The sequence below is a fragment of the Anser cygnoides genome, chromosome 7, assembly GCF_040182565.1.
Source record: "Anser cygnoides isolate HZ-2024a breed goose chromosome 7, Taihu_goose_T2T_genome, whole genome shotgun sequence".
NCBI classification, from domain to species: Eukaryota; Metazoa; Chordata; class Aves; order Anseriformes; family Anatidae; genus Anser; species Anser cygnoides.
The window spans coordinates 1,366,449-1,392,617 of NC_089879.1; the positions used below are offsets into that span (position 1 = coordinate 1,366,449).

The 26,169-nt window shown below is 44.5% G+C and overlaps 1 long non-coding RNA gene across 1 annotated transcript; it reads right to left on the minus strand.

Annotated features, from left to right (window-relative positions):
* Positions 1-111: 111 nt before the first annotated feature.
* Positions 112-25,930, minus strand: LOC136791246 (uncharacterized). Its single transcript, XR_010832848.1, has 4 exons — positions 25,719-25,930; positions 25,307-25,452; positions 3,562-3,763; positions 112-759 (listed from the first exon to the last, which is right to left on the minus strand). It is a non-coding gene; the product is annotated as an uncharacterized lncRNA (long non-coding RNA).
* Between the last annotated feature and the right edge of the window lie 239 nt (positions 25,931-26,169).

Below are 26,169 nucleotides of genomic sequence, written 5' to 3' on the forward strand. Positions count from 1 at the left end.
AGTCTCCATCTTTGCTTAATTGAAAAACAAGACACTCTGGAAAATAGAAGTCTACATAATACACCTCTTGTCCTTAAAGGTGTGAAACTGCGGAAAGTGTCACTGTCCTTTGGGTCTGATGCATGATGTAGTAGCACAGGACAGAAAGCTGACCCTAGCAGTAGAATAAAGCTTGGAAGCCCAGCCAAGATGACTGTTTGATCAAAACCCCACAACTTCTGTAGAATGAGATGTTTTGGAAACGTTTCCTTACCCTGACAGGCTGACACAGAAGAACCTGTTCCCAGCTCTTACTGAGCATCCTGAGTTTTCTAAACCCATTTTTGTAAACATATTTCAAGGAAATAGAAGTGTTTTACCCTAAAATTCAAAGCAATTAGGATATATTGCAATAAACATTTATTTTAGGCTTTGATTAATGGTTTCGTCAGTTCAAATACCATTGAAAAAAGAGTCAAAAGAAAACAGCAGTGAGACACAAACAACCTGGAAGGTAGAGGTGAGGAGCAGAATAAAAAAGTGTGGTCCAAACAAAGGGAGGAAGAGCAGGACTGGGCAAGACTGGTCCCCCTGCCCAAGCTCCTACAAGTACAGGGGGTGAAGGACAAACAGGTTTTCATACTGTTGTCACTAGCACGTGCCTTCTGCATCAGGCTCTTCTGCTAATCTAGGATGTAGCCATCCCACCAGCATCAGCAGCAATCTGGGCATGGACAATATTTCAAAGCAGATCTTCAGTGTTCTGGACTCACCCTACATCTGCATGGACAAAGCAAGAATCAAATGACAAATATCAGGCATTGATTTTCGTGCAATAGCACCAAGCAAACTTCTTTTAGTTTCTAAAGAGAAGGCAAAATGCCACAAAATTGCACAATGAAATTTAAATTGCACTGAACTTGCATTAATGCTTTTAAAAGAAATCATATCCAATTAAGCAACCTACATATTGGTTTTTAACTAACAATGGAAGTGTTCACAATCTGAGCACAATGTGAAGTACTTTCCTTTCTCTTACTGATAAAGAAGACAAAAGAAAAAGTGTCTTCTACTACAGTATTAGACAGTAAACGTTGCCTTGTAAAAAACAAACTATTCAATTATGTTGTCAGATGTGACAATAGCAATCAAGTTGTAAAGGCTGAATAATCAGTAATTTCTAATGAACAAATCAAATTATTTCTTACAACATAAAAAAAATATTTTACACTATACATAAAAACCACAAATGCTACTAAAATAAATAAATCAAACATGGGAAGTAATTAAGTTTGAAGGAAGGGCTTATGACGTCTCTATACAAATACTATGACTACAACATTGCCTCAATTTTTTTGTTGTTTTGTTGGATTTTTTTTTTTTGCTAATGTCAGACAGACTCTAGTTTGCATAGCAGTCAACATCAGAATTTACTTTATAAAGGTTTACAGAGAATTTACTTTCAAATCTATCCAAAAGGTTACGCATTAGCGTTTTAGTCCCAATGATTTTAATAAAAACAACCTAAGAAGTTCTTTCATAAAATTCTTACAGGAGGAATTACATTTTACAGTCTTGCAGACAAATCAAAAAGCTTCCAGAAAGCACATGGCAAGGATGTATTAGAAACACGCATGAATCAAGTAGTTCTGCTCGATCCGTCTTTTGCAATATATTGCTTTTCTAGATATCTCCTTAATAACAACCTTCCTCAGAACCTCTGAAAGCCGAGAGAGACAAACTTGTGCAGTTTTTCCAAAATGTTTGTTTTAGAGGATGGTACTTCTTAAATATCAGTAAAAAAAATGCATCCAGAGTCTCAAAATCTGGAAATCACTTAATGAATGCCAGTAATTAGGTTTTCAAGGGTTTTAGACATTAGAAAGTTGAAACCTCAGAAGCACCGTGTACTTCAAACAATAAAATTAGATGAGAAAGAGGAAGAGAGAGGAAGTACCATTGTACACTATCTAAGAAGTACCTCGTCAATTACCAAAAAGGGTTCATTTCATAGTCAAGATTTTTTTGACAACTGAAGCAATGCTAGTCATCATAAATCTCATCTTTCAACAATTTCTAACCCATCAGCCTGTGCTTGCAATAATCTGCACCCACGGGGGTTTAATGTTTCATATTTGTTTTGGCACTAAATGAAGAGAAACCTCTTACTGCTTCAATTACACCAGTGTCATGAGCATTAGCACACAGTAACTGAGCAGTTAAGAACTTTATGAATCAAACAATATTTGAGAAATACGTTTTTTAGTTATGGTTTCTGTAACCTGAGAAATTCAATAACTCTGTGGAAGACGTTATGAGTATAGATGTTCCCTTTCTGACATGTTGCATATATGACTGAAGTTAAAAGCAATATTGTTTCCACAGATGCAATGTATCATTGAAGGGTGCTCTTATGAAAAGACTGCAACACAAAATTTACAGAATTGGACCCAAGCATGAATGCATTAGATTTTAAATATGAACATTTTTTCCTGTTTTTTTTTGTTTGTTTGTATTGTTTTTTAATGACGTATGTATAGATTTGGTTATTTCAAAGCCAACTTCAGTTGCAAACACAGGAGCTAATACATACTAAAAAAAATATTTTAGAGTTATCAAAGTAATCTTTTAAGTTCCCTGCTTAATGGCATTGTCTGCAGTGCTCTTCTGAGACAATCTCAGGCTGAGCGTATCAACAGAGAACATCACAGGAGATGTCTTCTTCTACCAAGGGCCTTCCCCAGAGCCAGCGGAGCTGCTGCTAACGTCCCTTCCATTTCACAGCATCTGTGACGCTGCCAGGGAAAGGCACTGATGGATTCAGTTGGACTTGATGATCTCAGAGGTCTTTTCCAGCCTAAGCGATTCTGTGACTCTGTGACTCGTCTGACGGCCTGAATGTCTGCTCTGCCTGTCACCAGCGCTTCCTTCACGGATATCGATCGGGATCACAACTCGTGCTGCCAGCAAGCGCAGCGCTTGGTCCTTGGTCAGGACCCTGCCTTCAGCCATTGCGGAGCCTGACCGCAGCTCTGTTTGCTGGAGCTCAATCAAGCAAAGACTAAAAATTGTGAGGCCAACTTCCGTCAGCTGAAGGCATCGGAGCTGCTCCGCGGGTAGTGCCACTGCCCCCCTGCACGCCGAGCCCCCGCAGCACAGCCAGCGGCGGCGCTCCCGCAGCTCCAGCCGGGAGCTGAGCGTGGCCGAGAGCCCAGTTCCCACAGGCAGGACTTCGGTCAGCAATACGGCTGCAACGTCAGGAGCTTGCTACTTGCAAAGCTTTACACCCAGACTATCACGTGCAGTGTTTACAGGGGGAAGGAACGTGCCACTGTACCATAACCACGTGAAATAGCAAAGCAGGGGAAGTCACAGGGTAGCTGGGTGAGGCCATCGTCCCAGTTACAGTGTCAACAGCTAAGGTGGTCAAAACGTCAACAGTGCTGTGAGGCCGGAAACCAAAGAATTTGAAACACCTTTGGCCCTTGTTCAGGGGCAGGCAATGTGGTGACAAAACCCTGACTGCAGGACCAGGCGTGCCCAGGGACGGTGCTGGCATACCGAGTAACAGCACAGACGTACCAGGCTGTGGCAGGTACAGCACAGGAAACAGCACTGCCACTCCATCCTTGCCCCTGTAATACGTTTTAGAGCTGCAGATGCAGTGCTGTGGCTTTCTGACACGTCTGTTGTATGCCGTGGTAAGGAGGGCACCTCTGCTCCAGAGGACTGGCCAGCTGGACACGGTGCCTGCTCCTCGGGAGGAGACAAAAGACGAAGCAGTCTGCAGAAAACAACAAACGTTTCACCGCGAATTAAGATGCAATAACACGTAAGGCACTTCCCTTACCTGTGCCCACCAGGGACTGCAGTAACTCCTACTTAATTCAACTAATTCGTTACACAAGTTACATTACTTCACACAGAAAGCTTTAAATAGGTTGGGTTATGTTATGCCTAATGCACTTCACTATCGGTACATGATTCTTTCTAAAAAAAATAGAGAAACTAATTACCCCACCATTTGTTTCACTTCACTGCAATTTTTTTCACTTTAATTTTACTAAATAGCATCTTCCACACACCTCAGTCTCACTGTTCTCAGATCAAGAATAGTTAAAAGTGTCGAAACACATTCCTTTCATTTTTTGTATTTATTTTATGCATCACAGAGCATGATGCATCTTTAAAGCCAGGACATTTCAAGGATCTAAAAAAAGACACAGATCGCCTGCCAAAATTCACACAATTATTTTTATTTCACCAAATAATCATTTGCAAGCAAGTCATCATAGACTAGCCTCTCCAGAGCAAGTTGTGCACATTTACTAAGCTAACATATGAAAACAAATAGAGTTGCAGTTTTGGCTATGGTTAAAAAACCACCTTTCATGATGCTTTTAACAGCTTTTTATTATTATTATTATTATTATTTATTGCCCTGAAACTGGAACTTTTAGTATGTAAGATTAAGCTATATAGTGCTACGTATCTATAGCACGTCAGCAGCTAAGTTGTTTTTTTCTACTAATGTTTCTAAATTCAAGTCTTCACTAGTAATCATAAGGTTCAAAAAATTAAAACACCACCAAACCCCTCACACGTAAATCCTGAGGAAATAACATATTGCTAAACAAGATGCACTGCTCAGCTCAGAAAGTGAGATTTGCTCTCCCTCTAGAGTTTTGTCTGCATGTGCTGTAAGCTATTACTGCTAGCTAGCAGAGCTGTTCTGCTAGCACTGCTCTTGCTATTCTTTTTCACTCCAAAGAAGTTGTGACCTTGAAAACAAACCTTTTTCATTAAATCCTATGACAAACACTTTGTCTAGCCTTGACCACAAGCCTAAACTCCTCTCGGATACATTACAACAGTTTAATATAATAGCTGCAAGCAAACTACCTGCAGAAGATGGTACTGATTTATCTTGTCTCAGTACTCATTACCTTTAGGTGAGTCTTTCTCTTCACTTTTGGCTCTGTGATATAATGGAGAGAATTCACCCCGAACAGCCATATAAAACCTCGCATAGCTCTACGAACAAACCTGATCACGCTTTTGAATTATGTGAGAATGAGGAGCAAGAAGCGTTTGCTTTGCGCCCAGTGAAACAGACGACACCCATGCATGCAGAAAAAATCTGCAAGGCAAACACCTGTCCAGTACCAGAGATCCGATCCGAGCGTCTCGCAGAAAGTTTGGCTGTCAGGAGTTCAGAGCTAACCTTCGAGCCAACAGGCACACACTGCCCTGATCCTGGCACTTGCTAAATGTCAAGGATAATCTCATTTCCATTTTGATGAATAATGTACAGCAAGGCAAACACTTCTGCGTGTACTCCTGTGGGAATTCAGCTGCAGGAATTGAGCAGGTTACGTGCACTGGACCAGAGGGAGATGGAAATGGAGGTGTAAGAAAGAGGGATGACTCGAGGGTCACGGACTCTGCTGCCTTTTAATGCTTCAATTCTCTCTTTCTGTTGGAAGACAACAGGCTGAAATAAATAACTTGAGTAGATACCCGCTTGATTCTCCAGTCCTCGCAGCTCTGTTGCCCTGCCACCAAGCAAGAGGAGAGGCAGCGCAGGGCAGCTGGTGGCAGCAGGATGTTGGGGCTCAGCGCTGGCCATGCGGGCTGTCCGTCCCTCACCCCAGCACCCACACCGCGGGAACCGCCACTCGGGGCTCCTCTCCAGCCTGGGACGAGGAGCAAGAATATCTCTGCTCCTACATACAGACCTCTGTCCCAAAAGGGGCACAAACAATGCGTGGCACGTCTTCTGAAGGTCAAACATTCATTTGCATGCAAGAACTCAGGTTGGTAGTTCCTAATAAAAGCTGCTAGCTAGGTCACATTTGGGCTTTTGCTTTACGTACAGGGAAAAAGGGGAGAAAAGGGAAAAGAAAATTAATATCTACAGAGTCAAAATAGCCAAAAAGAGGTTTTATGCCTATAATTTCTGACTATTGTGCAAGTAAAATGACATGAGAAGCCCAGAAAAACAATCAAAGCTGTGTTTCTTGGATCTGTTTTCCCTTGTTTGTGCCTATTCTGCTCCACGCAGGATGGAAGCGGCAGCAGCAACCCATGGCTGGCTGCACATCCCTTCCTCTATAAATTCCTCTGTAGCTGCTCCATAATAAAAATAGGAGAAGCCAGACACAGGTATGGTAGCTTTATAGCAGCAAAAGTTTGTCTCCGTTAGCAGTGGAGAACTTTACCTTCAAATTTGCATTCCATTTCTTTTTTTCTAAAGAAAAGAAAAAAAAAAGAAAGCTTTAACAAGACCTACATACAGAGCCTGATCTTTTAAACTAGAGAACAGGATAATTCTAGCTATGTGCCAAGGAAACACAAAAGCCTCCTCTTTTCTTACGGAGCTCCTGGGCTCAGTGGCGGCTGTAGCGGCCCAGCGCCGGTGCTGAGCTGCCGCAGCAAACTGCAGCAAACCTCGCAGCAAAGCTCCCTCACAGCGTGCCCCTGGCCAAACCTCCCGTCCCACCCTGACTCGTCCTAACACCCGCAAGGAACAGGGGGAGCCATCGCAAAGACTTCTTGGCTGCTCTGCTCTCATTCTTTTCACATATTCTCATTTCTGCGAGTGTCATTATTACAGAACACAGCGCAACGACCGCGATTGCTCGCTTTTCTGAAGCACGCTTCGTCACAGACCGTTGTGTAGTAGCAAGTGTCAAGATCTGCACGATTTTCTTGATTTGATCAATCACCAAAATTTGACCAAATTACCTTTCCATGTATTTTTATGCTTTGCTGCACACAACACAGAAGTTTACCTCATTTATCCCTCTATCAATTAGTGTCTCAGTTACACATGAATTGCAACGTCCAACTCCGTATCCTTACAAATGCAAAGACACTGCAGGCACATCGTGAGTCTTAATGGACACATCTTGCTTAATTTGGCAGACTTTACACACAGCAAATGATGTGCAAACTGTTGCTAATGGGCAAGAGTAGTTATGTCTGGTGTATTAAGACTTTATACAAACCCTCTGTGAAGACGTTAAGAGTTTTGGAGGTTTTCATCTCCTTCATATTGCTTTTTTTGAAAAGAGCTGAATTGCATCAGTCACTGTGTGGTCTTTAACAAAATTTCTCAGACAATATAATTCTAAATCCATCGTAAGGAGCTCACTGAACTGGATGAGTTTTGGACAAAATGTTGTAGTCAAGTGAAATACTGACTGCAGAACCAAGTGGCACCAAATTATTTCCTCTGGCTCCTTTACATCAAGAGGAATTTTGCCTACAAACTCAGTGCCTCAGATCTGTTTTTCTAGCAATACGCTCTGGATTTAAAAGGTTTATATTAAGTCCTATTAGTAATGCACTGCTATATAATCAGTGCAAATTTGACTGAATGCTTCTTATATTGGGGATGGGAAGTTGAAATCATTTTGCTTATCTGATTATCTCAGCATGCGTGCAGTCAGAGGGGATTTGGTCTTCCACAGAACGCATTCAGCGTTATTTTTCCGTTTTGTTTCTCTGCCTCATCTCTCTTTTGCAAGGAAACCGATAGTATAAATCAAAATAAAAATCTTTCAGTACTTCAAGGAAGCAGTCTGGGAGCGAGGCAGGACTGCTGCAGCACACATTTACATTCATTAAAAGTCCCTCAAACCGCATCTGAAAGTTCACAGCCCAGATTTGCCGAGACTTTAATGCAAGCGGTTCTCTAAAAGGTCCATCAGCAGCAAAGGCAGCGTTCGCTTACCCACTTCGCAGGCAGCGAGCACGCAGCAGCCTTTGAAGCACGGGATACCTGCGCGCACCGGGGCGCTCAGCAGCACAGAGGACAGGCAGCACAGCCGTGCCTGGCACGGATAGCGAAACAACTTCAGCTGAGGGGGGCACGCAGCGTCAGCGTTGGCTTGGGCTGCCCAGCCTGACTGCACGCTCAGAGGACCAACAGCTTCCCACAGCATGTTCCGCCTGCCAGGCAGCTGCTAAGAGACAAGAGCTTTATCTGGCTCCCTCTCATCCACCTGGATGGTCACGGAGGTTGTGCGTTGGGCTGAAGGGACAGGAGAGGGGTGGAACAGAACAGTCGCTCTGAGGTTTCCATGAGCAGTGAGCTACGTGCCACGGCCGAGAGCACAGCCTCAAGCTCTATTAAGCTTTGTCTTAAGCTCTTTTGTAATAAAAGTAATGTTTTTCAAGACGGCAGTTCTGTGACACAAATATTTGTTGCACAGATATTGCTCAGATCTTCTGCAAATTGTTTTACATTTGAGATGATTTCTGGAGGAGGAGAAATTATTTTTAATTTCTCAGTGGACATGATATTGAACTTGTCTCCTGGATCCTGGGGACCAACCTCTTCAGACCTGTCCGGGTATTCTCCTTCGATTACTCTGGTGATATCCTCACTCAGCCAAGGCCCACCAAGACCACCAACCTTTCCTCAGGGTGGCCAGTAGCACAGTACCAGATACGTAGGGAAAGAAGAACCAGCACCCATGCGGAGAAGTCCTGGCTGTAACACCACAGCTCCCAGCAATCAGCATTTTAGGGACACCCTGAATCCAGCCTACCATGCTCAAAACCCACAGAGGAACACACCATTACTCCAACACCTATTTTAACCTCAGTTTAGACTTCTGCAGAATTTTTTGACAGTGACTTTTGCATTGTTCTCCATGTTAAGAAGTAACTCTATTTGATCTGAAGCCAAATGGCAAAATAATGCAGCGGCTGGAGGGGACAGAGCCTGCAGTCGCGGCTGCCTTTGTGTTGCCACTGCCCTGTGCTCGCTTCCCTGGGCTCCCAGCCAGCTCCTAATGAGCCGGGTTTTGGAGAAACACTCTGATACCACATATGGGAAAACAGCATAAAACTCCAGGATAATTAATATTTAGAGTACACGCTCTTTTAAATCCACAGATGTAGGAGCACGTTACGAACAAAAGGTATCGAAGCCATTTGAGAGATGCTGGGAGAAAAAAACAGGTCTACCAAACCGCTCGGGCAGCCACTGGAACAGCCAAGGAAAAAAAAATAAAAAAAAAAGAGCACCACTGCTGCTGATAATATCATATTCATCAGGTAAATTCCTATGTCACAGGACAGGAACATAAGCTTATATTATCCTTTCCAGCCTGAGATACCTACCACATCTTTGCCAGAGTACACTAGGCAAAAGCCCAGGACTACATTTCATAAAGCAGGTCTGAAGTAATCCTTTTATCTAAGGAGGGTGAAAAGCTCTCAATTTGTAATACAGGCATAGATTTAATGACAAAATGGATTTCCATCAGAAGTTTCTAAAGATTTCTAGAGGTCTTTGAGCATTACGGAGAGTTTGAAATAAGCTTAAAAAAAAAAAAGTCTAGCCTTTTTTTCTCTCTCCTTCCTCTATCCCAGGCACAAGATAGTAATCACAGAGCATATAACTTTCCCTTCGGAAAATATATGCCATTATGTAAGAGTCTGTGAATAAAGAGTTCAACACATCTCTATTTCATAAATGTAATCTCCTAAAAATACAGCAAGCAGTAGAACAATAAAAAAAGATACTGCCTAACCAATATCAACCCTCAGATTTGATTTAGCAATAACTAACACAGTACTGCAGTGACCTTTAAAACTATCCTGCCAAGAACTTCTTATACATAAAGAAAAAAGGACGACAGTACAGAGAAACATTATGTTGGCAAGTCTCTATAGCAGTAATCAACACAATACAGATGTTCATGTGAAGGAAAGGCAATTTGGCTTAAAACTACTGAAGTCCCACCATTTTCTAACACCCTAAAAGCTTTTCTAACTAAAGAAGGCTCTTAAACTGTCAGGTACTGGATATAAACCATCTCAGTCAGAAACACTAATCTCTCGTGAAATAATTTCTTTGGTAAAAGTAACTTTCAAGACTGCTGTTAAAAACTTAATAATTATTATTATTTTGTATCTTTTTTAATGAAGTCTTATCAGGAACATACAAAATTTAAACTATGTGTGGAAAATCTATCTGTATTTTTGAAGAAGCATTCAGGTGTTTCCACCAGCTCCTCTGTGCACAGTTATTTACAACGTGGGCTTAATTACAGCATTCTGCTAACTCAGCTTTCATCCCTGAGGTTATTTAATACAGTTTGAAATGAACGGATTTTAATATAGGAATTTGAAACTGTGACACACACACAACAATAAAATAAATTTTAAAAAAAGCAATAGAATAAAATATTAATTCACCTTTCTTAACAAGTTTTCAGTACTTGTAAATTGTCCTTAAAGTATGAGGTGAAAAGACTCCATTTAATCTAGCACATATTATTGCAGTCATATCATGAAATAAATTAAAGGTGCATTTGATTTTACTTATCAACTATCATACTTATTTGATCTACTTATCTACTATCATACTTATGTCAATAAGATGAGATTTCAAAAGAAATACCTAAATACCGAGTGAAATATTCTACACAGAAACTGGTTTTAGTTATACTAAGAATACATTTTTTTTTTGTGAATAAAAATGTTTGGAGAAATTTAAATCAGAACAACAAAACTATCCTTCATTTTCAATGTCCTTTTGCATCAATGTTTACAAAAACTCTACTGGAAAAATTAAAAATAAAAATAAAAAGTGGGAAAGCATTAGGGTCATTCACAAAACAGACCTATAATCTCAGCTATTAATTTTCCACCAGCAGCATAACTAATTACTTCCACATCTGCTAACCCAACAAAGCAAGTGAATTTATCATGCCACCCTGATCAGAACTGGGTCAACAATAATGCTGAGAGCAGGTCAGTCCTCAAAAAACACACACAGAAAACTTCAAAATAAAGCTTAAGGGTTGCATAGCTAAATAAAACGATGAAAAGAAAGATGTAAAGAGAGTGGTTGATTGTCAGCTACTTTTGAAATTCATGATACACTTGACAGGATAGAGCATGCATGCTAACATTATCTTATTAATGTGGTTTAAAAAAAGTTATCGACATATAAGATGAAACTAATAAAATAGCACTCAGCTGGGCTTAATGCTGAACTGAATCATTACACAGGTTTATTAACAAACTGAGGAAAATATGCATTCAAATTCAGTTCTTCAATAAAAGCTTCAGGGCAGAAAGGTTCCTGGAGTCCCAGGCTCACTACTTTTCACAGGCTACAAAAGGAACCACACCAAACACACCCTGAGTGGCACCGATTCAAGGGGATTTCTCCGAGAAACATACATGGCATAGAACTCTAGAAGGTAAGAACAGCAGCACAAACCAGACCATCGATCAAGACGTATACAAGACTTTCTGTAATATCTTACTTGGGAAAAGCAGTTCACAGCAGTTCCAATTTAAATGAAAACAATCCTGAAGTTGAGAAACAGCAGGGTGCATAAATAACTCTAGAGGATGCACCACCAAATTACAATGAGGATCAAAGTAAATTTCTCTAACAGTGGGATACAGTCATGAAAAACACTCAGTTCAGCTCCTATTTTTTACTTGAGGATATGCAGTTCATTATAAAAAATTGTGGTCAGCCTACAGACATTAGCCAGCTCAGAAGGTTCCAGCTGCACCTTTCTGAAGTATCCGATCGCCGTTGCACTGCCAGATATTTGCATAATGAGTTATTAAAACCTGAAAACCTAAAGTGTTCAACTCCAGTTTAATATTCAGCAGCCTACTAATGATAGTCTAGAAACAATATACACACATACATTTATGCGTGTCAGGCGATGATTACGCATGCACCATACATATGTCAAGTGCAGTATACGCCAGCTTCTGAAGACTAGACGTCAACAGTGAAATGAAACAATTTACAATAAATATATATATTTATTTATTTTAAAGTTTATTGGTGGAGAATAGACAGAGTGTGTAAACAAGCTTGTACTCGTTCTTTAGGAAGCCACTGGTGCCAGGGCCAAAAACAGGGGAGAGGCCTGGAGGCACCTTGGTTCCTTCCTCGTTGGGTAGGGACATATGTAACGTAGGACCTCTCCTCTTGTACAGGCACCTCTCCCATTAGCCTGCACACAGCAGAGCCAGTGATTACACACGGCACTTTAAATGAGCATCAGCATCACATAAGTGATGGACACCCAACTATGAGCGCTTCCTGACAAGTATGATCTAAAAAGAAAAAGGATAATAAGCCTCATGCACGTATAAAGATTATCAACGACACACATAAAGCAAGATTCATCGCGTGTAAAAACTTTGCCTCGTGATTCGACTGCTGCTTCACCAAGGACAAAAAGTCACAAAGTCTGTCTTTGTCACAAAAAAGACAAAAGGTCCGTCTCTGCCTCTCATCAGTTTAGCGGCTGGTGCTGTCAACAGGAAGGTTGGAGAACCAACAGGTAACGAAGCACACAAGCAGAAAGCAGTTAGCCCAGCTACGACTTGTGTTAGTCTCTGCAGCAGACCAGTATATCACTGAAATAAATACATAATCACACATATCATGTAGGTGTGTGCGCTAATATGTGATGTTTAGTAGGAGGCAGGGTGTATTGTCTCTGTTAAGGAACCAATAAATGCAATTGCCTATGTAATGCAAGCACCAAGGTGGTGCTGTGTTGAGCATGATATACTTTGATGTCTTGTAAAGGCTACCGATGCTAAAGCAGCTTTCCTGCATAGATTAAAGGAGTCAAACTATAGTTTTCAAGATTAACGATAACACTGTGGAGCTGGTGATGATATAATGCTGAAGTGTGGCAAGCTTAACTTTTGCTGATTAAAAAAGGTTTTAAAAAGACAGTAAGGTACATAACGTCAGCTGATGAAGATTACAGACGTGTAGCCAAATGAAGCAGTTCTCATGGTTCAGAGAGCTATCCAAATGAAAGACCCACTTATTTTGCTCGATTCTCGTCATTGTAACTGCTATGAACTGCAGTAACAGTCCTTGAGGAAAGGTGGGACGATGTCTTACAGATAACACCAACAGCTTGTCCCTTATGTCTTTTAGATTCACGCCGTCTCCTGACCCTGGGAGACCTGCAGCCTCTCGGGGTGGGAGCACGCCATGCCTGTGGGGCAGCACTTGTGTTTGCAGATGTTCCCCATCCCTGCACATTCACCGTGCTCCCAGTTCTCGTCCAATGGATTTGGGCTCCCAGGGTGGACCGGAGACCCAGAATACACAGGACATAGCAAAGAGGATGTCAGGTAGTGGCATGGAGATATTTTTGCCAAAGGTACCTGCATGTAAAACACTGAGCTGGTCAATTAGCTATCCAGGGGAATGTACCTGATAATTAAATTACCAAAGCTGTCAGACCACTAACACATCGCGCTGCACTTCACCAGCTACCCAGAAAAATTAAGTCTGATTCCTCAGTGTTGTGGTTTAACCCGGCTGGCAGCTAAACACCACACAGCCGTTCGCTCACCCTCCCCCCTCCCTCTCTGGGATGGGGGAGAGAAAACGGGAAAGTGAAGCCTGTGAGTTGAGATAAAGACAGTTTATTAAGACAGGAAAATAATAATAATAATAATAATAATAATAGTGATAATGGTAATAGTATTAACAATAATAATGTGTAAGAAAACAAGTGATGCACAATGCAATTGCTCACCACCCGCTGACCGATGCCCAGCCTATTCCCGAGCAGCCGGCCCCCCACCCCGGCCAGCCACCCCTATATATTGTTTAGCATGACGTCAGATGGTATGGAATACCCCTGTGGCCAGTTTGGGTCAGCTGTCCTGGGTCTGTCCCCTCCCAGCTCCTGCTGCACCCCCAGCCTGCTCGCTGGCAGGACAGAGCAAGAAGCCGAAAAGTCCTTGGCCCGGTGTAAACACTGCTCTGCAACAATTAAAACATCAGCATGTTATCAGCGCTCTTCTCATCCTAATCCAAAACATAGCACCCTACCAGCTACTATGAGCTACTTAACTCTGTCCTAACTGGAACCAGGACAGCTATCCACCCCTTATTCCATACCATTTATGTCATGCTCAGGTTACACTCTGTCCAATACATTCTAATTAATCACCATTTTCATCTATGATATATAGCAATCATGGTAGTGATGACATACATTATTATATAATAATTAACATACTACAATTCAACTCATGGGCTATTCTCACCCAGTATCAAATCCCCTTGAGGTACACACCGGACCTCCCCATTCTTTTGCATTACCCACCAAGTGCATCCAGGTCCCTGAGCAAAAGCAATTCCACGAATGGGTTTGCCTTTTCCTGAGGCAGGAGTAGCCCAGACTGTTTTACCCAGCATGTTTCTTACGTGCACTACAGGAACTTTATCCCCTTCTACAGTGCGTAACAGGTTTGATTGGGCAGGTCCAGCTCGGTTGGCAGATCCCCTGGTATTGACTAACCAGGTGGCCTTTGCCAAATGTGTATCCCAATTTTTGAATGTCCCAGCACCCATTGCTTTCAGTGTAGTCTTCAACAGTCCATTGTATCGTTCAACTTTTCCAGAGGCTGGTGCATGATAGGGGATGTGATACACCCACTCAATACCATGTTCTTTGGCCCAAGTGTCTATAAGGTTGTTCTGGAAATGAGTCCCGTTGTCTGACTCAATTCTCTCTGGGGTGCCATGTCGCCATAAGACTTGCTTTTCAAGGCCCAGGATAGTGTTCCGGGCGGTGGCATGGGGCACAGGATATGTTTCCAGCCATCCGGTGGTTGCTTCCACCATTGTAAGTACGTGGCGCTTGCCGTTGCGGGTTTGAGGGAGTGTGATGTAATCAATCTGCCAGGCCTCTCCATATTTATATTTCAGCCATCGTCCTCCATACCAAAGAGGTTTTGACCGTTTGGCTTGCTTGATTGCAGCACATGTTTCACAGTCATGAATAACCTGTGCTATAGTGTCCATGGTCAGGTCCACCCCTCGATCACGAGCCCATCTGTAGGTTGCATCTCTACCTTGATGGCCTGAGGTGTCATGGGCCCATCGGGCTATAAATAATTCACCTTTATGTTGCCAGTCCAGGTCCACCTGAGCCACTTCAATCTTAGCAGCCTGATCCACCTGCTGGTTGTTTTGGTGTTCTTCAGTAGCCCGATTCTTGGGCACATGAGCATCTACATGGCGTACCTTTACAACCAGGTTCTCTACCCGGGCAGCAATATCTTGCCACAATGCCGCAGCCCAGATGGGCTTGCCCCTGCGCTGCCAGTTGTTCTGCTTCCATTGCTGTAACCACCCCCACAGGGCATTTGCTACCATCCATGAATCAGTATAGAGATAGAGAACTGGCCACTTTTCTCGTTCAGCAATATCTAAAGCCAGCTGAATGGCTTTTACTTCTGCAAACTGACTCGATTCACCTTCTCCCTCAGCAGCTTCTGCAACTCGTCGTGTAGGACTCCATACAGCAGCTTTCCATCTCCGATGCTTTCCCACAATACGACAGGACCCATCAGTGAACAAGGCATATTTCTTCTCATTTTCTGGTAGCTTGTTGTACAGGGGGGCTTCTTCAGCACGAACCACCTCCTCCTCTGGTGATATCCCAAAGTATTTGCCTTCTGGCCAGTCCATAATCACCTCCAAGATTCCTGGGCGACTGGGGTTTCCTATTCGAGCCCGCTGAGTAATCAGTGCAACCCACTTGCTCCATGTAGCATCAGTTGCATGATGCGTAGAGGGGACCCTTCCTTTGAACATCCAGCCTAGTACCGGCAGTCGGGGTGCCAGGAGGAGCTGCGCTTCAGTACCGACCACTTCCGAAGCAGATCGAACTCCTTCATATGCTGCCAATATCTCCTTTTCAGTTGGAGTATAGCGGGCTTCAGATCCTCTGTATCCCCGACTCCAAAACCCCAGGGGTCGACCTCGAGTTTCCCCAGGTTCTTTCTGCCAGAGGCTCCAGGTGGGACCATTCTCTCCGGCTGCGGTGTAGAGCACATTCTTTACATCTGGTCCTGTTCGGACTGGCCCGAGGGCTACTGCATGAACTATTTCCTGCTTAATTTGTTCAAAGGCTTGTCGTTGCTCAGGGCCCCATTCAAAAGCATTCTTCTTACGGGTTACTTGGTAGAGCGGGTTTACAATCAGACTGTAATTTGGAATATGCATTCTCCAAAACCCCACGACACCTAGGAAAGTTTGTGTTTCTTTTTTGCTAGTTGGTGGAGACATAGCTGTTATTTTGTTGATCACATCCATTGGGATTTGACGGCGTCCATCTTGCCATTTTATTCCTAAAAACTGGATCTCTCGTGCAGGTCCTTTAACTTTATTCTGTATTATGGCAAAACCAGCCTTCAGAAGGATTTGGACTATTTTCTTCCCTTTCTCGAAAACTTCTTCTGCAGTGTCACCCCACACAATGATGTCATCGATGTACTGCAGGTGTTCAGGAGCTTCCCCCTGCTCCAGCGCAGACTGGATCAGTCCATGGCAAATGGTAGGGCTGTGTTTCCACCCCTGGGGCAGCCGATTCCAAGTATATTGGACTCCCCTCCAAGTGAAAGCAAACTGTGGCCTGCACTGTGCTGCTAGAGGGATGGAGAAAAATGCATTAGCGATATCAATTGTGGCATACCACTTGGCTGCCTTTGATTCCAGTTCATACTGGAGTTCTAGCATGTCCGGCACTGCAGCACTCAGTGGTGGCGTGACTTCGTTCAGGCCACGATAGTCCACTGTTAGTCTCCACTCACCATTAGACTTTCGCACTGGCCATATGGGACTATTAAAAGGTGAATGAGTCTTGCTGATCACTCCTTGGCTCTCCAGTTGACGAATTAGCTTATGGATGGGACTCAGGGAGTCTCGGTTGGTGCGATATTGCCGCCGGTGCACAGTTGTGGTAGCGATCGGCACTTGCTGTTCTTCAACCCTCAGCAACCCCACAACAGAAGGGTCCTCTGAGAGACCAGGCAAGGTAGACAACTGTTTAATGTCCTCTGTCTCCAAAGCAGCTATGCCAAAAGCCCAGCGGAACCCTTTTGGGTCCTTGAAATATCCTCTTCTAAGATAGTCTATGCCAAGGATGCACGGAGCATCTGGGCCAGTCACAATACGGTGCTTTTGCCACTCATTACCGGTTAGACTCACTTCAGCCTCCAATACAGTTAACTGCTGGGATCCCCCCGTCACACCATAAATACAGATGGGCTCTGGCCCTTTATAGCTTGATGGCATTAGAGTACATTGTGCACCGGTGTCTACCAAAGCCTTATACTTCTGTGCGTCTGACGTGCCAGGCCATCGAATCCACACAGTCCAATAAACTCGATTGTCCCTTTCCTCCCCCTGGCTGGAGGCAGGGCCCCTCTAGTCCTGGTCAGAATCTTCATTTCTGTGTTTAAAGGACTGCCTGCTGGAAGTTGGAGCAGCAAACCTTTCAGAGAACTCCTTTTTCCCAATTGTTTTCCTTTGCAATTCACGTACCCGTGCCTCTAGGGTCGCAGTAGATTTTCCATCCCATTTTCTCATGTCCTCTCCATGGTCACGTAGGTAAAACCACAGGGTGGCGCGGTGTGTGTGCCCACCATATTGTCTTCCTTGCATAGATGAACGTTTACCCCTAATAGCTGAGACACTGGTTTGTACAAGTGGGGAGGAAAATAAACTCTCTTTAAGTTGGTGGATCTCTTCAGAAAGTTTCTCCAAGGTATTCTCTTTTAGCTGGTGGACACTGGTTCGTTCAGGTGAAGGGGAAGATAATCTTTCTTCAAGTTGGTGGATCTTTTCAGAAAGTTTCTCCAAAGCATTCTCTTTTAGCTGGTGGACACTGGTTCGTTCAGGTGAAGGGGAAGATAATCTTTCTTCAAGTTGGTGGATCTTTTCAGAAAGTTTCTCCAAAGCATTCTCTTTTAGCTGGTGGACACTGGTTCGTTCAGGTGAAGGGGAAGATAATCTTTCTTCAAGTTGGTGGATCTTTTCAGAAAGTTTCTCTAAAGCATTCTCTTTTAGCTGGTGGACACTGGTTCGTTCAGGTGGAGGGGAAGATAAATTCTCTTTAAGTTGGTGGACCTCTTCAGAGAGTTTCTCCACAGCTGAGACACAGGCCTTTAGGGAAGAGGAGAGATTTCCTTCGTACTGCCGGAGTATTTTAGTCACTTCATTCACTGTGGGATTCTCCTCCGTTTTCCAGGCTAGCATTGCCAATGAGCTGGCATATGATGATGGGGCACTCTGTACAAACTTCCGCCACATGGGTAGTGTACACCGGACTGCATCTGGATCTGCGGATGTTTGTGCGTCGTCTAGGTCCTTATAAATTACTTCCCGTACGGCCAATTCCCTCAGGTACTGAATTCCCTTCTCCATGGTGGTCCATTTGCTTGGTAAACATACAAGTTCTTCCTTGAAGAGATACCTTTCCTTCACAGCTGACAGGAGACGCCTCCAGAGGCTGCGAGATTGTGCTCCATCTCCAATTGCTTTGTCAATGCATGCGTCCCTAGCAAGGGATCCCAGCCGCCTGGCTTCCTTGCCCTCCAATTCCACATAATTGGCTCCCGTGTCCCAGCACCGGAGCAGCCAGGTGACAAGCTGCTCGCCTATACAGCGACCAAAATCTTTTCGCACATCTCGTAGCTCACGCTGGTATAGAGTCCGGGTAATTACTGTTGATTTTTCGACATCCTCATCCTCATCTTCAGTCTTCTGCACCTTTGATGGCCGGTGTAGAGTCCGGGTAGTTACTGTTGATTTTCCGACATCCTCATCCTCATCTTCAGTCTCCTGCACCTTTGATGGCTGGTATGGAGTCCGGGTAGTTACTGTTGATTTTTCGCCATCCTCATCCTCATCTTCAGTCTCCTGCACCTTTGATGGCCCAGCCTCGTCTTCACTACGCCCAGACTTAGCAGAAGACTGTCTGCGTTTTAAACGACCTGAGCCTCTATACCATTTTTTCACCTTGTCTACAGGGGCAACTTGCACTGCTACAGCTCGTTTCTCTGACCCAGCCACAGGGTCTGCCACAGGGGTTGGAATACCCTCTGCGGGGTCAACTTGCACTGCTACAGCTCGTTTCTCTGACCCAGACGCAGGGTCTGCCACAGGGGTTGGAATACCCTCTGCGGGGTCAACTTGCACTGCTACAGCTCGTTTCTCTGACCCAGCCACAGGAGTGGGAGCAGCTGCACGAGCTGGGGCAGCTGCAGGAGCTGGGGCAGCTGCAGGGGCTGGAGCTGGAGCGGCTGCAGGGGCTGGAGCTGGAGCGGCTGCAGGAGCCGGAACGGCTGCAGGAGCTGGAGCTGGAGCGGCTGCAGGAGCTGGAGCTGGAGCGGCTGCAGGAGCCGGAACGGCTGCAGGGGCTGGAGCTGGAGCGGCTGCAGGAGCCGGAACGGCTGCAGGGGCTGGAGCTGGAGCGGCTGCAGGAGCCGGAACGGCTGCAGGAGCTGGAGCGGCTGCAGGAGCTGGAGCGGCTGCAGGAGCTGGAGCGGCTGCAGGAGCTGGAGCGGCTGCAGGAGCTGGAACTGGAGCGGCTGCAGGAGCTGGAGCGGCTGCAGGAGCTGGAGCTGGAGCGGCTGCAGGAGCTGGAGCTGGAGCGGCTGCAGGGGCTGGAGCTGGAGCGGCTGCAGGAGCCAGAACGGCTGCAGGAGCCAGAACGGCTGCAGGAGCTGGAACTGGAACGGCTGCAGGAGCTGGAGCGGCTGCAGGAGCTGGAACTGGAACGGCTGCAGGAGCTGGAGCGGCTGCAGGAGCTGGAGCTGGAGTAGCTGCAGGAGCTGGAACTGGAGCGGCTGCAGGAGCTGGAACTGGAGCGGCTGCAGGAGCTGGAGCGGCTGCAGGAGCTGGAGCGGCTGCAGGAGCTGGAGCTGGAGCGGCTGCAGGAGCCGGAGCTGGAGCTAGGTTGCTAATAACATCAATTGCAGCTCGATAGGCACAAGCCAGACCCCAGCACGCTACAGTGATTTGTGTCACTTTGGAACTGCCAGAGTCATGACACCTTTTTTTCAAGCATTCTGCCAGCTTTTTAGGATTTTGCAGTTGTTCAGGGGTGAATGTCCAAAACACTGGAGGTGACCACTGCTCTAGAAACCTGCCCATATCCTCCCACACTCCCTGCCACTCGCAACTACCCCGCCTCAAGACAGATCTCCGGATGAGATTCCTAAGCAGTTGTTTAACCCTCAACAAAACCTGAAGCGCATTCAGGAGACATAACAACAAGAGCAGGCTGGTCTGAGTATCCCAAGGATATTCAACATCTCGGAGAACCACCGTAACTAGCTCGGGGGATAAGAGGGTGGTGGTGAAGGAGAAAGGGAGAGTGAACAGGTAGGGAAACATGTCTTCCCCTGTCCCCTTCACAGATTGGCTCCCTAACGAAAACAGGCAATAGGTGTAATTGCTAATAGTTTCCGAGATATGGGTTCCAAAGTATAGAGTCGATGTCAGTGCTGAGTACAAATACCAGGTTAAAGTCATGACCAGATATCTCATCATTTCATAAGCCATTGCTACACCGCACAGTACCATAACAATCTTAAACCAGGGCCCGGAAAGGATAAACAGTGCAACAGGGAGCACATACAGAAAGTAACGCGCTATAAAACTCAATTTGGAATACAGGTACAGCAGACTGGAGATTAAGGCAATCAACATCGTGACTAGCAACTATTAAGCAGGTCCAATACTTATACCAATTTTAGTTTAACACACTCTGGTCAGATTTGTCGATATCTCAACCCTTCGGGCCCCACGTTGGGCGCCAAAAAGACTGTTGTGGTTTAACCCGGCTGGCAGCTAAACACCACACAGCCGTTCGCTCACCCTCCCCCCTCCCTCTCTGGGATGGGGGAGAGAAAACGGGAAAGTGAAGCCTGTGAGTTGAGATAAAGACAGTTTATTAAGACAGGAAAATAATAATAATAATAATAATAATAATAGTGATAATGGTAATAGTATTAACAATAATAATGTGTAAGAAAACAAGTGATGCACAATGCAATTGCTCACCACCCGCTGACCGATGCCCAGCCTATTCCCGAGCAGCCGGCCCCCCACCCCGGCCAGCCACCCCTATATATTGTTTAGCATGACGTCAGATGGTATGGAATACCCCTGTGGCCAGTTTGGGTCAGCTGTCCTGGGTCTGTCCCCTCCCAGCTCCTGCTGCACCCCCAGCCTGCTCGCTGGCAGGACAGAGCAAGAAGCCGAAAAGTCCTTGGCCCGGTGTAAACACTGCTCTGCAACAATTAAAACATCAGCATGTTATCAGCGCTCTTCTCATCCTAATCCAAAACATAGCACCCTACCAGCTACTATGAGCTACTTAACTCTGTCCTAACTGGAACCAGGACACTCAGTTAAGCAGAGCTTTAAAGAAAATAAAATGTGGCATAATATTAATTATGTGAGCATGAATAGCTCTGCAGCACAAAGCCTGTGTGAATGGGGAATTTTGTTTTATAATGCTTTTTTCATCTGGCAGAAGACACATCTATTTACAAATTAGTTCTTAATCCATCAATAAGGAAAATAAATTAAGACAAAAAAAAAAAAAGAGTATCTGCTCTGAAACTTCCTGATATTTGTTCCTTTGCCTCATCTTATATTGCCTATTCAAAAACCTGAGCTTGGAACATGAAAGCTTATCCCATGGAGACTGCAACCAAACAGCAAGGAGTTTTCAAACATGGTTTTTAAAAAAAAAAGTGAGGTTTTATTTTCCTTAGACCATTTCCTTATGCCACCTATAGAGTAACGGTCCTAAAATCCTTTTAGCAAGGTAAATATTCTATGTTGGAAAAAGTCCCATGACTACATCCATTCTGTTACCATAGGCATCTGCTCCGTACCAGTGCCAAAGCCAGCCTCCAGCATACTGGAGTGATCCTTTATCACCAGCAGCAAGCCCACATCTCAGAAAAAGGAGAAGAGGTTTAAGTTATGCCTCTTGGACTTTAAGAACTGGTCACATTTTGTTTGGCATACAGAAGTATACAGGAGGAGACAGCCTAGCAAAAAGAGTCCGGACACGCTGTGTAATACTGAAGCACAGGCTTCACTTATGGAAGCACTTGTTCCAGATATACAGACAGTATTTGTCTGTTCGTGTTGTAGGGACAAATGAGAGAAGTTACCAAACTGCTACTTTACAAAGTATATGTCCCAGCATTTATGAATAGATCTACTCACAGAAAGCAAGGGGTTCTGCTTCATTAACACTTCAACAGTTAAAGATTAAAATAATTCTCCCCATTTAGGTATACTGGGCAGCTAATTGCAGATCTGTATAATGAAATTCATTACACATATAAGTCCTAGATGTTGGAAAAGTGAACAGAAACTCCCAAAAGCAAAGAAAAAAAAATATTTCTGAGACTTCAGTTAATCAGCAAGGTCAAATTCTGTATATGGCCTTGTTGATATTACTTCAACATAATGAATTTTGACATCAAAATGTGTTAATTTTCTAACCTAAAAACACAAGGTACCCAACATAAATAATTAACTAAAACAAGGTTCATTAGAAACGCATCCCCAAAAGAAGGAACCCTGAGAATCAGGAAAAGCATGCACAGAATACAAAAAATAGTTTGTTTTAATTACGTGCCTCCCTTTAACTGAAAAATACTTTGATTAAACTTTCATTAAAGTGGAATTTGATAAAGTTATCAAAATGTAGCACATGATTCAAGAACAGGTGCATGGTGGATAAATATTTTTGGATCTGCTCAGCACTAGGACCAAGCTGTGTTGCACTCTGCTTTCAGGAGCAAGGCTTACCCACCGGAACCGTCCTTGGGTCTGCACGCAGAGCCCGTACCGCCAGCACCAAGCACAGCAGGGGCGCTCCACTCGTGGTGCAGGCAAAACGGGGAGCAGGGGAGCCGTAAGCCCCGCTCTGTGCTGTGGGATGGGGCTGGACGCGGGGCTGAGCAGGCAAGGAGGGAGAACCTCCCACCACCCCCGATGAGCAGCTCTCCTTACACACCTGAGAAGCAACCACTAATGACAAGGTTGCACGATCAAAGCTTCCAGTAACAAATTGCCAAAGCAATTTGTAATCATTAAGCAGATCTTTCATCTCACAGGCAAGGCAAACATTACTGTGCATCTTCAGCAAAGAGTTAAATTTGAGTAGAAAAGAGAAATGAAATTTTCAATTGTTACGCAAATGATTTGTATCACCTGAAACAAAGTCTGGCTTCCTAACCTTCTACCTTAAAAAGGAAGCCACAGAAACTTACACCTTGCTTGTAATTGTTTCTGCCCTAACATTAGCATTATTGCATTTAGCAAGAGAAGTCACTCTTTGAAATATCAGCATCAATCCAGAGACCAGTTTATGAGAAGCAATTACTTTAGGTTATTGATTTGAAGCTTCAAGGGAGATGTATCTAGTTTGTTTTTAGATTAAAAAAGAGAAAGAATTATGTTAGAGATAGCATTTCATTCTAATGCTAGAGAAGTTGTTGGAGGGGTTTTCTGCTACTGCCTTGTATAGAAGAGTAAATAGCAGAAACATGCAGACCCCGAGGTGCGTGTGCACAACTCTCCAAACAGCGCCGTGCAGACACGCGATGGGAAGCCTAAGGCTCCCCCTGACCTAGAAACAGCTTGAATTTGCATACATAGCTAATGAAAAACAATGCGAAAGTGTTAGCAGTAGCACCCACCCTTTATATAAAACTTCATGTTGACAAAGCATTAACTCAAGATGAAAAGTGGCAGAAAGCTTTACGGGGAATTGAGATGTTATCTTCAGCCGCGGTGCTGTTAAGAGCAAAACAAAGTACCTTAATCCACAAACCCGTGGTCTTTCTTACAGTCTGTCAGATCAGAGAATCCAGTTTTCCGAGCACAGATTCTCACGAGAAATCCTCCCCCAGGAGAGGGGAGCAAGGTGTGGTGGGAGAAGACGAGCCCAGAGCCTGACCCACCGCACCCAAACCCTGCCCAGTGCTGGCCAGCGCACCCGAGCAGACTGTGTTCTGCCAAGAACTCCTTGTCTCTCTTATCAGCTCAGCCTATCCATGCGTTACCTTAAACTGGGGAAAAACAGCTTTCTTTGCAGTTGCTACCCCCACAGATAGCTTTGTAATGGTGCAGTTACCCTGCAGACCCCTCTACCTGACCCATAAGACTGTAAGGCCAACACTGACTTGCTGTCTTTTTGTAAGACACAAACAAAATTCAGATCTCAGCAGTTCACAAATTCAAAGCAGAAATGGGGAAATTCTTTCCTTTTGGGGAAACTGTTGTCCAAAATGATCTCCAGATCAGTGGTACCTGAAGAAGGTGGGTGAAGGTGTCCCTCCTCCCTATGCAGAAGAGACCAGCAATGCTTGCAGTGGTGTGACAGTGTTTTAACCTGCTCAAGAGTTGTGGGACAGTCTCACTTGCTCCTGATGGGCATTTAACTGCAGATGCTTATTTAGCAAGGATTCTTCAGCAGCAAGACACGAACACTTTAACTGCAACTATCGCGTTTGCTGAACTTTCAACAATACAAGCAAAAAAGCTGAGTTTTGGAATCAGGGCTGCTGTGGGAGGGCTGCACCCAAATCAATTTGCCGTGTAGCTAAAGCTAGTCTTGAAATAACTTTCCGACTTACTATGTTCTGTCAGAAATTATTTTCACCTATGAAGAACCACAAAGTCAAAGGAAGGTCTGTTCTTAAAAGCCAGGAGGAGCTGCGGGAGGCGAGCTGCAGAGCTACAAGCACCTCTGTGCAGCGCAGGAGGAGCTCACAATCCCGCGCCCCCCCATGCCGGGGGAGCTGATGCCATGGAGCAGCCCCTGCCTGACAGCAGCTCGGACACCCAAAAACCCCTTCGAGCACCTGTATCCGTTTGGTCCACGCAGACTATTACCCTTGCAGCAGATCACGCAGCCTGCCTTGCAGTAGGTCATGTGCTATGACATGAATTATGGTCTAAATGTAGCTTACTTTTGAAAATAACTAACTTACACCTAAGACTTGACAGGATGGCTGGCACGCTCCAGCACCATTTCAGCTGTGGGCAGCAGAGAAATCTGGTTTCTTTAGATTATGCTCCATGCTTGAATACGTTCAACTGCTTTAGGATAATGTTGGACAAATACAAAAACAGTTTCAAAACACTGAGAATTCAGGTTAGGTTAGAAGCTATGAAATCATTAATTTCATAGTAGAAATATACACTTTTTTATTTAGGCAAAAATAAAAAAAATGATTAGCCTGCTTAATAGGCGATCTTCTAATATAAATTAAATTGTAGACCAGATTTGCAATGTTCCTGGTACAGCTGTGTTTGTAGCAATGCTTCTTCTAACAGTCAAATACGAGGGTCAACAATCAGAAAATGGTTTTAAAATTTAATTGCCTCGGAAAGCAGAACGAAGTAAATTGCTAAGGTTAATGCTGGCTTTAAATGAATTATCATCGGCTTTGGAGCACCCACCTTTTGCAGCGAGGGCGAGAGCACGAGCTGTTGAGCTGCGCGAGGACATGGAGAGCGGGACGGAGATGTCAGCGCGGTTCTGCAGCCACTGCACCACGGGGGGAAACACATTGCCCGAACGAGACTGCTGCGGTACAGGAACAAACCTGCAGTAACGATGGAAGAGAAGTCAGCCCACTGGAAAAATCAATGCTAAAAACGTGGGATGGGAAAAAGAAAGAGGAAATAAGAGCAAATAAGGATCAGAACAAAACTCTGTATATGTGGGAATTTTCTATTTGTAAGTACACTTTTTTTTTCCTGCAAGATTTCTGTGTATAAATACGTATAGAAAACCTGCCTTCCACGAACCACACCACGTGCGTTTCAGAATTTTAGCAGTTTTCTCAAAGCTTTCTGCTATGCTTTGTACCAGCTCGCTTCCTGCTGATGCTGGCGGTACAGCAGGACTCTTCCTACCCCGGGCCCGAGCTCTGGACACTGCTGGCCACCAGGCACCATGCACCGGTCCCCAGCCACCACGGGAAGAGCCCAGCCCGTGCTGGCAGTGCCTGCCCCAGGCGAGCCCCCAGAGACTCCCCTGCTCGGGAACCTCCAGCCCCAGAGACTGAAAAAAATGGCCAGTGCAGGGTTTGCCTGCACTTATTTAACATTTCCCCAGCTGCTGCCAATTTCCATGAGACATCACACGACGTAGCTGATGTAAACCACGGTAACCAGGTGTGACAACTAACAACATGGTATTAAATGATGTAACAGCTCTGGGAACTGCAAAACCCCAAAACCAACAAACAGCATTGCTTGCTAGATCCCATGGCTAAGAGAAGTGTAGTGCTCTCCCTAACTCATGTAGTATTTATATG